Raw genomic sequence first — 12,883 nt, 5'->3', positions numbered from 1 at the left:
CTAAGGTCTCTGTAGGCTATTCAAGTGAAAAAAAAAATCATGAATCCCAAACTGGAAAAGGAGACCTGAAGCTGGGGGAGGGTGGAAGGGGTCTCCCATCATCCAGGGTGAGACATCCCTCGGCTGCTCCTTAAGCCCCCAGGGAAGGCAAGCAACCTGAGCCAACATTTAATTATTCCCCTCAATAGAGCTAAAGAAGCTCTCAAACAGGGTCAGGCCCAGAAGAATCTAGTACACTTCCCTCTCTCAGCAGGACTTCTTTCTGGGATCACCAGCCTCGCCAGGGACAGAAAATCACCCTGCCCAGCATCTTGGTATAGAGACACAGGATATGACTCTGAAGTCAGAAAGATCCGGGTGTGAATGACAGTTGTTCCCCCGAGTGTCCATGGGCATCAGGATGCCCCACCTGTCTGAAAGGTAAATAAGCCAAGTGTCTTAGTGTCAGGTGCCCGGCATAGCGGAGGGCATACAGATGGCATCACCCCACCTGGGAGCAGGCCCTTCCATTCCTATTCACTCACTGCTCAATGATACAGTTTTTCCATTAAGGCCTAGTTACATGCCCTGGGGCAGCACAAAAAAATGTCGATTTCCCCTTCAACCAGCCAGAGGTTGGTCATGTGGGGTCTGGGGCACCACAAAGTGAATTCTATCCTCATGATAAAGTCTGACAGACACAGAGCAGAAGAAGGCTATAACTGCCCAGATTCCGTAAGCGCAGCCCCGGGCTCCCAGAATACCACCTGCAGCTGATTGTCGGGGGCACCTGAAACTCGACCGTTAGAGGGCTACTTCTTAAGTTTATTTAACACGCTTCTTGTAAATATAAAACTGTCCCGTGAGGAAAGCCCATTAATCTATTACCAGTCAATCATCAGTTACAAAATATACATTAATTTATCAGCTGCCTGGGCCAGCAAGGGTTTTGACGCCTTGGGGAGGCAGGAGGGGGTCCTCTTGGAGCTGAGATCACTGATCCTATTTGCAGAGGTTGAAGGGAGTCAGCAACCAGAGGGCAAAGGGACCCGACAGAGCAAGCTCACAGCTTCACGGGGGATCTGAATGAGAGAGGCCATAAAGGAGACATCCTGCTGGCTGGAACTGCCAGGTGACAATGTGGGACCCCAGGGGTATAATACGAGAGCCACCAGGGCCGAACCTTCTGCGCCTCCCGGAAGCACATTGCCACCTACCAGAGAAAAGCCATCTCCACCGCCCATAGAACCAAAATAAAAGGGATCAGACGCCTGGGTGGCTCAGCGGTTGAGCATCTGCCTTTGGCTCAGGGTGTGACCCTGGGGTCCCAAGATCGAGTCCCACATCGGGCTCCCTGCGTGGAGCCTGCTTCTCCCTCTGCCTGTGTCTCTGCCTCTCCCTCTGTGTGTCTCTCATGAATAAATAAATAAAATCTTTAAAAAACAAACAAAAAAATATAAAATAAAAGGGATCAAGGTGTACCAGGAGAGACTGAGGCCAGAGCTAGGAAGCACTTCCAGATAATGCAGAAATTCTGAGCTCTGCTTTCCCTGCCCCCACCACTCTCCTGAAACTGTTCCTTCAAAGATGACCCGTCATCTCCTGACATCCAGACCCCGGGGTTCTACTGCCTTCTCAGTAGACTAAAGGCCAATGCCCACACGCTCCTGGACGCCCCCGTGGAGGGAAGCCGGGGGGCACCCTGGCATGACCGCTCTCATCTTCCTTCCAGCTGTGACCCAGACTCCGCCTTGCTCCTCTGTGCACTTACCCCAGGCGGAGGGGCCACGGTCCGGCAGGTCTCAAGCAAGGCAGGAAGGACTGGTTCCAGACTCCCCCCAACACAGGGCCTAGCATATGGCCAGTACATAATAAGTCACGAAGAGAGATAGTGAATGCATTAAAATGCTGGCCAAAGGGACCCCTGGGTGGCTCAGCGGTTGAGCATCTGCCTTCGGCCCAAGGCCTGAACCTGGAGACCTGGGATCGATCCCACATCAGGGTCCCTATGTGGGGCCTGCTTCTCCCCCTGCCTGTGTCTCTGCCTCTCTCTCTCTATCTCTGTGTCTCTCATGAATAAATAAATAAATAAATCTTAAAAAATTAAAAAAAAAATGCTGGCCAAGGTACGGCTCAAGTGGATCACGCCATAGGAAGCCAGAGAAGGCAGGGCGCTCGGTGGGGTTTGCGAGGAAGCTCCACTTACTCAACCGATGGCTGGACTGTGGTGCACAAACACCCAGTCAGCATATTTTCTCCAGAGAACAAGTGAAACGGAGTGCTCAACCTCAGGGCCCTCTGCCCCCTGCACTCGGGTCTTCTGCATCCCTGCAGTCGTTCCCACAGAGGACCCTATGACCACAGAAGAACGTCCCAAGAACGGATCCCGAGAGGAGAGAGCTTCGCTGCCACGCAGGGACCCTCCTGCTCGGGGCCAGCTTCTCCAGCAGCCCCGCTGCAGGCCCCCTAGCGCCCTCCCTGACCCTGCCCTTGCCTGGGATGCACCAACGATCTCTGCAACAAGCTCTTCCTGCCATCCTACGTCTGTAGTGTACGCACCATGGTCCAGACACAGATGGACAGCATCGGAGAACACCACCCTCCTCACCTGTGGGCCCCTCACCCCATGGTGTCCCCTTTCCTTCCAGCAGAGGTGCCCTGGCAGCGATGCCATGCTCTCCCCCCAACAAATGGGGAGCTCTCCGGGGAACCAAAGCCATGACGGAGAGCCACCATCGGTCCTTGACTCCTCCCTCCTCTGTAACGACCACTTCCCTTCAGCACCCAGCAGTGAACACCCAGTGTTGACTCTTCCCCTGCGGGCCCCTCCCCACCCCTGTTCCCGCCGGGGACTCAGAGCCACAGAACCAAGAGGCACATCATGGGAGGGGGAGAAGTGACTACGGGGGGGGGGGGGGGGGGGGGGGAAGGAGAGGTGGCAGGTGGCGACGCTCTGGAGGACCTCTCGGTGGCCTCAGCAGACTCTCAGCCATGCCGCCCTGGCCACCCTCCCACCCTCGGCCCTGACTGTTGAGAGGTCCCCTCCCATCTGCTGCTCCACCTCTGCCCATTGAGCATGAAACACTGAGATTTGTTGGATATTCTGAGCAGCAGAGCCCATGCGAGAGAGTTGCCAAGGCAACGGAGCCCTCTTCTTTGGTATAAATACTCATGGGTGATACCCCTGAGGAGTCGAGCACAGACACCTCCCCCTCGTCTTTTAGTCGGGTCTGGTGGGCTTCCAAGTCGGAGGAGCCGTGGCTGCTTCGGACCAGGCAGTGAAGGGGGCAAGGCCCTCCAGACCAGCGGAGTCACTGTCCAGGGAACAGGCCAGCGGGAGAGAGGACCTTGCAGTTCGGACTGGATGCCCGGCTCCCCCTGGGCCACAGGCAGGCGTGGACAGACAGAAGGCTGGAAGGGCACGTCTGGAGCCGCACTAGCAGGACACAGCACCCAGAACAGGCCCGTGAACCCTGAGATGCCGGCCTGCTGGGGCCACCAAGAAACGGCGGGGACTTTATGATCTGGCTAAGGCTGCTCTGACCTCCCTTCTTTCCTTTTCTTTCTTCTTTTCCACACCTTAACGTCTGCGCCTCTTCCAGGTGGCTAATGGCCCGAGGCCTGAGGGTGCCATGCATGCAAACACACACCACAGACACCCGGGAAAGGGGGTTGTCTTCACACGGGGACACAACAGGGCAGATCACAACTAGGGCCTGGATGGGGGCAAGTCTCACTCCAAAAGCAGACACAGGTGGGCTGGGACAGAGACGGCGCGGGACGGCAGGCAGGGACGGTTCTGGTTACTTTACCTGGACGGGAATCAGCTGAGAGCAGCAGGAGAGGCCTCGCACACGGAAGGACACGTGTGCTGATGTTCTTATACCTTCCTTCACGTACTCAGATCTCCTGTCCCCGGTGCCCGCAGTCCATAGTCCAGGCAGAGGGACAGAGAACCAGGGGCACAGAGCAGGATCCAGAAAGATGATCTACCGCTGCCCAAACTGTCCCGACCCAGTCCGCCTTCGGTCACAAACTCTGCTAAGCTCACTGTTCCCCAGGGTCACTAACAGCCACAGCGAACACACTTCAGAGCCAAGAGGAAAAGAAAGAAAAGGCAAATGCCCCTGCCCCGACCACCCAGCTTGGCAGTGCCTTTCTCCTCTCAGGCAGAGGTCACCGAGGGGCTGGCCCTGGGCAGGGCTTGGCTCAAGGTCCTCTGTTGGGGTCAAAGGCCAGGCTGGTTGGGAGGGCCGGGGAGCTCCCAGAAACATGTTTAGGACTCACCAGGCCATTCTTGCATTTACAGTGACAGAGGCTGAGCCACCCAACTCTGAGGGAGCCCAAGGGCTTGTCTTCTTTGGCGGTGGGGGGGTCCCACTCCTGGCTCAAATGCCATGCACACCACCTCTCCCAGCAAGAAGTAAAGCCCGTCTGGGTAGGAAAGGGAAGGCTGGCCCTCGCGCAGCCAGCAGTGGAAGGGCCTCGTACAGTGAGCTCCACGGCGTTGGGCAGAAAACACGCCAAAGCCACCAGCCCTCCTCCGTTACCTCAACGCCACTGATGAGGCTCTCGGAGTGGAAGGGGATCTCCACATTCTCGACAGGGTCCAAGCACACGGCCTCTCCCCACTCGGCCCCAGGCAGTGGGCCACGTGCGCAGGGCCCGCACCTCACGGCTGCAGCATCAGGCCCCCGCATGGAGTGTCCTGCTCTGGGGGCTCCTCACACGCGGCCTCCTCTTCCATCTGTGCCAGACACAGCCGGGTGCTGGGCGCCGGCTCCTAACACACCTGCCCTGGGCCTTGAGGAGACTTGGGTCAGTGCTTGCTGAGGTGGGTCTCTGCTTGGGTGAGCTGCCTCTGCAGGAAAGGACTCCTCGGTTTGCCTGGCTGGGGACTAGGGACAGATGTGGTGGACGCGGCCCTCTCCTTCTGCTTGGAAATCCCCAGTGCTTGTGTTAGCTACTGACCGGCCCCTGCTCCTCTCTGCCCCTTGAAACCTCGTCCTGCTGCTCACATTGCCTCTGGGGTCCACCTCGCTGCTCTGCTCCAGGCAGGAGGCCTCACGCGGCTCCTGCTCTCGGTGCTCCTCCTGCAGCTGCCGCTCCTCCTCTGCCCACTGCGTCTCCCCCAGCCAGCCATTCTCCTCCTCCTTCCCTGCTTTGGCCTAGAAGTTGTCTCTGCCAACCCTTCCGATCTCAGATGTGGCACCAGTCTTCTGGTACACAGAGTCCACGAGGGGCCCATGTCCTAGAAACGGCTGCTCTCCCTGTGGAAGGCAAAGTTGGCACCTGAGGCCCTGGCCACCTTCCACCTGATGCCTGATGCACTCAGGTGCCATGTGCTCCTCGGTCCTCGCATCCACAGTCACACGGGCCCCTTCAGAAAGCTGGCCAGCATGCTGACATGGTTGGTGCACACTCCCTTCCACACATCGTTGACACCCTCACCTGTCCTGTTGACGAGGACAAGCTTGGGCAGGCCGGATTTGGGATCCTTCACCCTTGAGATCCTCCAGAAGGCGTCCATCACCTTCCCGCCATTGAGCTCCTCCTCCATTTCCCCCAGGCGCCCTCCCCAGTGCCGGCCACACAGATGTCTCTGCCGTTACCCTCATAGGTAGGGAGCCCAGTCAGCTGGGAACGTCTCAGTGGCTACTCCTATGCAGGCCTCCAGCAGCGCCCGCCCGTTCTGGCTCAGGTTCACAGCCACGGCCAGCCCCATGGTCCCTGCATCACCATCACCCTGACCTCTCGCATTTTCCACACTTCCTCCCAGACCCACAAAAGCACAAACTGCACAAAAGACAATGAATGCTAGGATCAAGCAACCATGTCCCAGTGCTGTTTGGGGAAGACCATGCCCTCCTACCCCTGCCCTAAGCAGATGTCCATTCAGCCATCCTCTGCATCCAACCCACACCCACGGCATCAATTTTAGCCCATTCCCTTCCCTAGATCCCAATCCTCCCATCTGTAAAAAGTAGCAGAGGAGAGCTTTCCTCTCCTCCTTCCAACCTCCAGTATTTCCAGAAAAGAAAAAACAAACAAACAAAAAAAAAGTAAAATGAAATTTTATGTGTGAGGACTCCTCAGAGACACTCTTCTAAGAAGTATCAGTACCAGCAGCCCTACTGCCAGAGGTAGGGGTCCCCAAGAGTCCTTGTTCTCGTGCTCTGAGGGAGGGATAAAACAACAATCCAGAACAAGTATCTTACATTCATTTCCCCTTTCCATCCCCATCCTCACCATCGCTCCCCACAAACATCCACTGAACCTAACCTGAGCTACCCACACACTAGGAGCCATACCCCAACATCACTCAGCCCATTATCCCTGCCCATCTCACACTCACTCAGCCTGCAGAACCACTGGGCTCGGCCTTCCCACAGCCTTCCCCAGCCACACAACCCAAAGGATTCTTCCCCCAACTCTCGAAGACCTGTCTGCACCAATTATGGGATACATCATACTCTGCATTTTATCATTTATTTTCTTTGGTGGCCCCACATAGCATTTAGAACAGTGCTGTGCACACAGCAAGCACTTAAGTGAAAACTTGTTTTGGGTGCATTTTAAAAAATCATTCATTTTTCAACAAAACCTGGCTACTTGAGTCTCCAGGTGTCCAAGACATCCCTCCAGAAGGAGAATGGAAACCTCCACATCCTCTGCTGCATTTGCCAGCACAGCTCTCCTCCTCGCCTTCTAAACACACATTCTTGCTCTGTCCTGGAGCTTCCTTTCCAACGTCAGTTATCCAAACTGTCACAGCTGCTCCCCCTTATCGGGCCTTTCCCCTATTCAGCATGACTCAGGACCCCACTCCCCAACTTCTGACATCACTAAACCATTTCCTAAATGTCCTATGGGGCACAAACAAGGGGTAACGTTAAAGCAGCATCACCAGCTTCATAGCACACGCTCTGGGACATGGACATCCGTGGCCATCCTCTGTCAGGCCACACTTTGCACCAGCAGTCTGTGTCCTGGGTTAGGAGTCTAGGACCTCTTAGATTCCCTAAACCTCCACTCAGAATTTCTAAATATGCAACAGCTAGTATGTTTCCTGGCAGGAAACTGGTATTGTTCTTCCCTGTGAGGAAACTCTAAAGACCAATGAGTAAAAAAATAAATAAAATAAAGACCAATGATTTCTATCTTCCTCCCAGAGGTTAAGTAGATATCAAGGCCACCCCATTTGTCCTCCCAGGCTCCCTTCGAGGCCTAGAATCATGGTAAGAGGGTGGGTTTTGCTACCAGGCAAGCAGGGCTCAAATCCTTGGACAATTCGGTGATGTGCTTGATTTAATCAGCAGCTACTGAGTGCCTATTTTTGTTCCAAGGGATGAGGGTCCAGCAGCAGCAGCGATACCTAGAAACTTTAGAAATGCAAATTCCTGGGCCAACCCCACTGATGTAGCTGCCCTCATAACCCTTAGGAAAACATGGCCAAAGCCAGAACATGACCAATGTTCAGCTTTGCTCATCAATGGATGCCAGGCTGGGACTCCAACGGAGCAGAGGGAGGCGGGGGAGGGGGGCGCACAGGGAAATAGTTGTGTCATTCAGTGGCATTTAGTTTCCCAATCACAAACTCGGAGAGTGGGGCCAGTAATGTGTTTTAACAGACTCTCCAACTGATTCTGATACATACTCCACTTTGAGGACCACGAATCTAGACCCTCAGATACCAAAAATGGGAAACCTACAATCTAGACCAGAGGTTCTTGTCACTAGCTACACATTAAAACCATCTGGGGAGCTTTTAAAATAATACCAAAGCCTGGTCCCATCCCAGACCAAGTCCATTAGGATCTCTAGGAGTACACAAATAGCCATAATGCAATGTGCAGAGTGCGAAGATTGAACAAGTGTACAATGAGAAGGGAGAAGGCAGCGAAGAGATCAGAGGAAGTGGCTTCACTATATGCACCTGTTTTCCCATCTGTAAAATGGGGATCATAATGTCCATCTCACATGAGATGATACGTATACATGCCTGGTATGCAGCAGATGCTCAGTCTGCATCAGTTCTCTCCCTTCCCCCAGACCAGGCCCCTTGCTGACTCTGAGCTCGGCAACTAGACCGATATATTTAGAATGTCCCCTACGTGGGTTCATCATTGAGAACCCCAGCCACGAAGGAAAAGGACTCACAGCCAGAGTTCTCTCCAGCAGCCATCTAGATGTCCCCAGTGCCTTCAGTCACTGTTCTGAAAAACAGCCTGAATCTTTGGGAACCAGTCTGTCCCCAGAGGGCTGCTCATAGCTCAGACTCCAGCTCTAACATCCTCAGCTCTTTCAAAGAACAGCTCTTTAAAACAACTTTACAAAGGCCATTTGAATTACACAAGGAACACATTGTCCTATTCCCACTCTTCTCAAGCTCTTTTTGCCTGTGGTTCCAGGCAGGTCCACTGGCTCGGGATGAGCTCTCTCCCCATCAGGCGGTCCTCCCTGATGCAGATCCTCTCGTTATTCAACCTCTCTTCCCAGCAACATCTGAATTCAGGTTTATAGGGGATTTGGCAATAACCCCAAATGCCCCAAATTTGGCATCCACCCCCTCCCTCCCCACAAGGCACAGGAGTGGGTGGGCAGTCACAGTGCCCTGGGTCCCCTATGATGCTGCAGACACACAAGCAACCCACGACCCTCCCAAATAGAGCAGAGAAATGGGACTTCCTTGTAGCTGCCTCCTTGGACTCTGTGCTTACCCCAGAAAACATTTTTGGTCTCCTGTTGAGAACACCCTTTGCTGTCATTTTAAAATAAACAATAAACAAAACTGTCATTACTTTGGAGGCAAACCTTGGCTTTTTATTTTTGGGTTTTGTTTTTTGTTTTGTTTTGAAGACTAAAACCACTATCACTCAGCTTGCCCAGATTTGATTCCTTCTTTTCCTAGATTTCCCCCAGTGAAGCTGGGCTGTTTCCAAAAATCAAATTAACATTCAAAGAACAGGGTTTTGCCACCATTAAGAATAGTTCAGAAGTAAAGAGAAAAAAAAAAAAAAGAAAAGAAATCTGCAGCACCACACTGGAGGACAGTTCCCAGGATGCAGAGCCCACAGGGTTTGATCACAGGTGGCATCCCTGGCCTCGGCCCCCTCCGGGGCCTGCTTTGAAGGGAGTGCCACTTCGGGTGGGAGTGGGCAGGGAAGGGGTCAGTAAGCCATCATCTCTGAGGAGCTTCAGAAAGCAAACTTCCACACCAACTAAGGGAGTGGCAGATGGGTCACAGAGAGAAGGGATAAGGCTTCAGAAAAAAGGGCAGAGACACCCCCAAAAGCAGGAACCAGGACTATTCTCTAAAGAGGTGGGGGCTGCCAGGGGAGAAACAGTATCTTCAGAGGCCAAAGCCTGGCCTAGTTTCCTGCCCCTGACTCACAGAACCCCCACAGAAGAATCTGGAACATGAGATAGGAAGAAAAATCCCTGCAGAAATGGTCTTGAAGGAACAGGAGCAATAAAGGTGCCACGCAGCTTTTCTCTAGTTCCCCGAGCAGTAACTCTAGGGCCGATTCCTTCGCAGACCCTGCAAGGCACCCTCTCCCGGCCCCAGCAGCCCTCCTCTTCCTTCCCCAAGTCCTGCCATGTGCAAAATCAGACCTCTGCCCAGGCTGGCCTGAGAATGAGATATTTTCTCCTTGGCTCTGCATTTCCATTCAGCCTTCAAAAGCTCAGGCCGGGCATGAAGCCCACAAGTGTGTCGTGCTACACCTCAGTGCTCATCTCCCCAGCTCCGGCAGCTTTCTCCCCTCTGGCTTTTTCCTCCTCACACCAGTATTGTCTCTGGCTCGGGTGCCAGAGCCCAGGCCTTGGAAGCACTGATGGAGCTGCCCACCCCGCCCCCGCCAACCCTTAGAAAAACATGGCCAAGACCAGAACATGACCAATGTTTAGCTTGCTCATCAATGCATGCCAGGCTGTGACTCCAACGGAGCGGAGGGAGGCAGGGGGCACGGGGAAATAGTTGTGTCATTCAGCGGCTCTTAGTCATCTGTACTCATGGTAGAAAGAGATACTGGGTAATCAACATGATGGATAATCAATAATCCAGAATAATAGGCATTATTGTTAGGAGACAACATGACTTTTCACAGCAGAATTATGAAGGATCTATTTGTTCAAGAATGCATCTGCCTTTCCTGAGCACAAAGACTAGGAATGGTAGAAAATAGCCACATGAAACGAGAAAGTCAGTTCAGGATTTAAGACTGACCACATAATAGAGGTACAGGAACAACTGAGAGTCAGCTGTGTGAGGAACAAACATACAAAATTAAAGCTGAGAAGAACCCAAGGTATCTAGCACCCCATTGTACAGATGAGAAAACTAAGGCCCAGAGAAGTGAAGTGACTGCCTCGTATCACAAAGCCATTTGGTACAAGAGCAGGAACTAGACCAAGATGGTCCAAACAGAGCACTGTTCACTTAGCCACCTGAGTCCAAAGGCTTCACCTGAAAAAGAACTATCATCCTGAACCCCTGACGCTGACCAGAGTGACCCCTGGACTTCAGATCTCATGGCACTGGCTGTTTCCGTAATCACCGTACTTCCCTACACACGAGTCACCCTTATGTGTGCTACTGACTGCCCTCGGCTACGTACCAAAATGATTCATAAATCATTGCCCAATTATCTGAAGTCACAACACGGTCTTTGATGGCAGCACTTCATAGGATTCAAATCAGTAGCTGGTAATAGATTTCCTCAAGTTCAAGTATAACAATCATCTTGGTATCTGGGTGACTCTTGATTTTTCCTAAAACTCTTCGACATATTGTACCTAACGTGATGTTCACCAAACCCTGGAGGTTAAAGGTGACAGAGCGATTGAAATACCTATTTCGTAGACTTCCCTGGCGAACATACCCAGAAGTAAACAGCTGGCAAGAGGGGTAGAGAGACTATAACAGAAGCCTCCTGACTTCCAGACCGGAGCTGTTTCCTGAGGAAATTGAGAGCAGGAGTAAAAAGCTACAATTCACAAGAAGCGGGGGCACCTGGGTGGCTCAGTGGGCTAAACATCCAACTCTTAATTTCGGCCCAGGTCACGATTTGAGGGTTGTGAGATCCAGCCCCGCACTGGGCTCTGTGCTGGGGCTAGAGCTTACTTAAGATTCTCTCTCTCCCTCTCCAAACCCTGTCCCCCCGTCCCGCTCACTCTCAAATAAATAAATAAATAAATAAATAAATAAATAAATAAATAAATAAATAAATAAAATTAAAAAAAAAATTCACAAGAAGCTTCAGAAGCAAGAGCCATAAGGACACATCAGTTATCAAACCAGCAGACAAACAGAAGATACAGGAGCAAACTGCTCATTCATACTTCAGCAATGCCTCCTTTTTCTTTCTTTTCTTTTCTTTTCTTTTCTTTTCTTTTCTTTTCTTTTCTTTTCTTTTCTATCAAAGTATAACTTGAACACAGTAAAGTGTGCAAAGCACAAGGGAAGAGCTGGGTAAATCTTTGCATATGTATGCCTTGGTGTACCCACCATCCAGATGGTGATGTAGAGCATTTACAACTACCCAAAGGTTCCCTCACACCCAGTTCCAATCCAGAATGATCTTATCAGACCTCTACCCCACACACCAGGTTTCGCTTGTTCCTAAACTTCATATAAATGAGTGTAGTATATATGCTTTATGTGGCTTGTTTGCTGCACATTCTGTTTGTAAGATTTCTCCATGCTGCTGGTATGCCAATAGTAGGCTCTTTCTCCTTGCTGGATGACACCCTGCTGCATCAATACACCACAATGTATTTATCTATTCTACTGCTTGTAGAAGTATCCCCGGTTTGGGACTCTTATGATTGAAACTGATATGAATGTTCTTGTACATATTTCAATGAAGATAAAGCCTCATATCTGTTGAGGATATCCAGGTGCAGAATCGTAGGGTCATGGGAATATGCATAATCAATACCACCTAAATTCTTTCAAAGTGATTGCACCAGTGTTCAGCTCCTCCCTTGGCAAAGAGAGTTCCAGGAGTGCCACACCCTTACCAACACTTGGTATTACTGGCAAAGAGTGTTCTTTAAATTCTCTCTGGATAAAAATAAAATAAAATAAAAAATAAATAAATTCTCTCTGGAAAACAAGGCATCCCAGGTAGATTTCCAGCCAGACAACTGACTTTAGTCTCCAAGTCGCTTTTTAAAAAATTCTAACAATTTTACTTGAACACAGTAAACCACTTAACCCTCGCCGGGCCGTAGTGAGATGTATGGAGAGATATCTGCCCCTCTGTCAAATATCTAGGGATTTCACTGTTTCCTCCTTCCTGGAGAGACATCATTACTGTATCACCAAGCCATAGCATCTCCCTTTAATCTCTGTTCTAAGAAATATTCAAGATGGAATATTCAATCAGGAACTTGAATTTGCACACAATCATAAGTCTTAGTATGCATGGGCTTCTTTGCTGCTATAAGGCTATTTGTAACTTCTGAATGGTGAAGGTTGCCCCATAAATAAATGAGTTATTGCTCTTTTCATTTGTTTCTATGTAGCTTGGAAAACGTTACTCAAACAATCAACACACACTTATAAAGCACATATTTTAGGTTACTGAGCTAGGCATTCTAGAAGACACAGGCACACACACAAAATCCAACAAGGCTTTCCTCGAGGGGACAGGGCCCTAGGGTAAACCACATGGAATGTTGTCACCTGCCTTCTTCCTCTCACTTTACCCAGCCAACCTGTTTCAAGATAAAATGAGGCTAAAACAAACAAAGCAAGCCTTGGCCCTTACTTTTGGTGAAAGCAAGTCTTAAGGAAATGAAAATGGAAGAAGGAAATAGTCCTGCACAACTGCACATAGGGCCATGGTGATAGAGGAAACGAGTGACTGAAGGTGATGACTATAATGTCTAGTTTTCT

The 12,883-nt window shown here is 51.1% G+C and overlaps 1 protein-coding gene and 1 pseudogene across 50 annotated transcripts in view; both read right to left on the bottom strand.

The window, feature by feature from the left end:
• Window positions 1–12,883, bottom strand: part of KALRN (kalirin RhoGEF kinase) — a 656,402-nt gene that overhangs the window by 547,948 nt on the left and 95,571 nt on the right. The gene's annotated exons all lie outside the window — the stretch shown is intronic.
• On the bottom strand, window positions 4,368–5,755 carry LOC112913653 (drebrin-like protein pseudogene; annotated as a pseudogene).

The sequence above is a fragment of the Vulpes vulpes genome, chromosome 1 (assembly GCF_048418805.1).
Source record: "Vulpes vulpes isolate BD-2025 chromosome 1, VulVul3, whole genome shotgun sequence".
Taxonomy (NCBI): Eukaryota; Metazoa; Chordata; class Mammalia; order Carnivora; family Canidae; genus Vulpes; species Vulpes vulpes.
The sequence above is the reverse complement of the archived record's forward strand: the minus strand, read 5'-3'. Positions and strand labels throughout refer to the sequence as shown.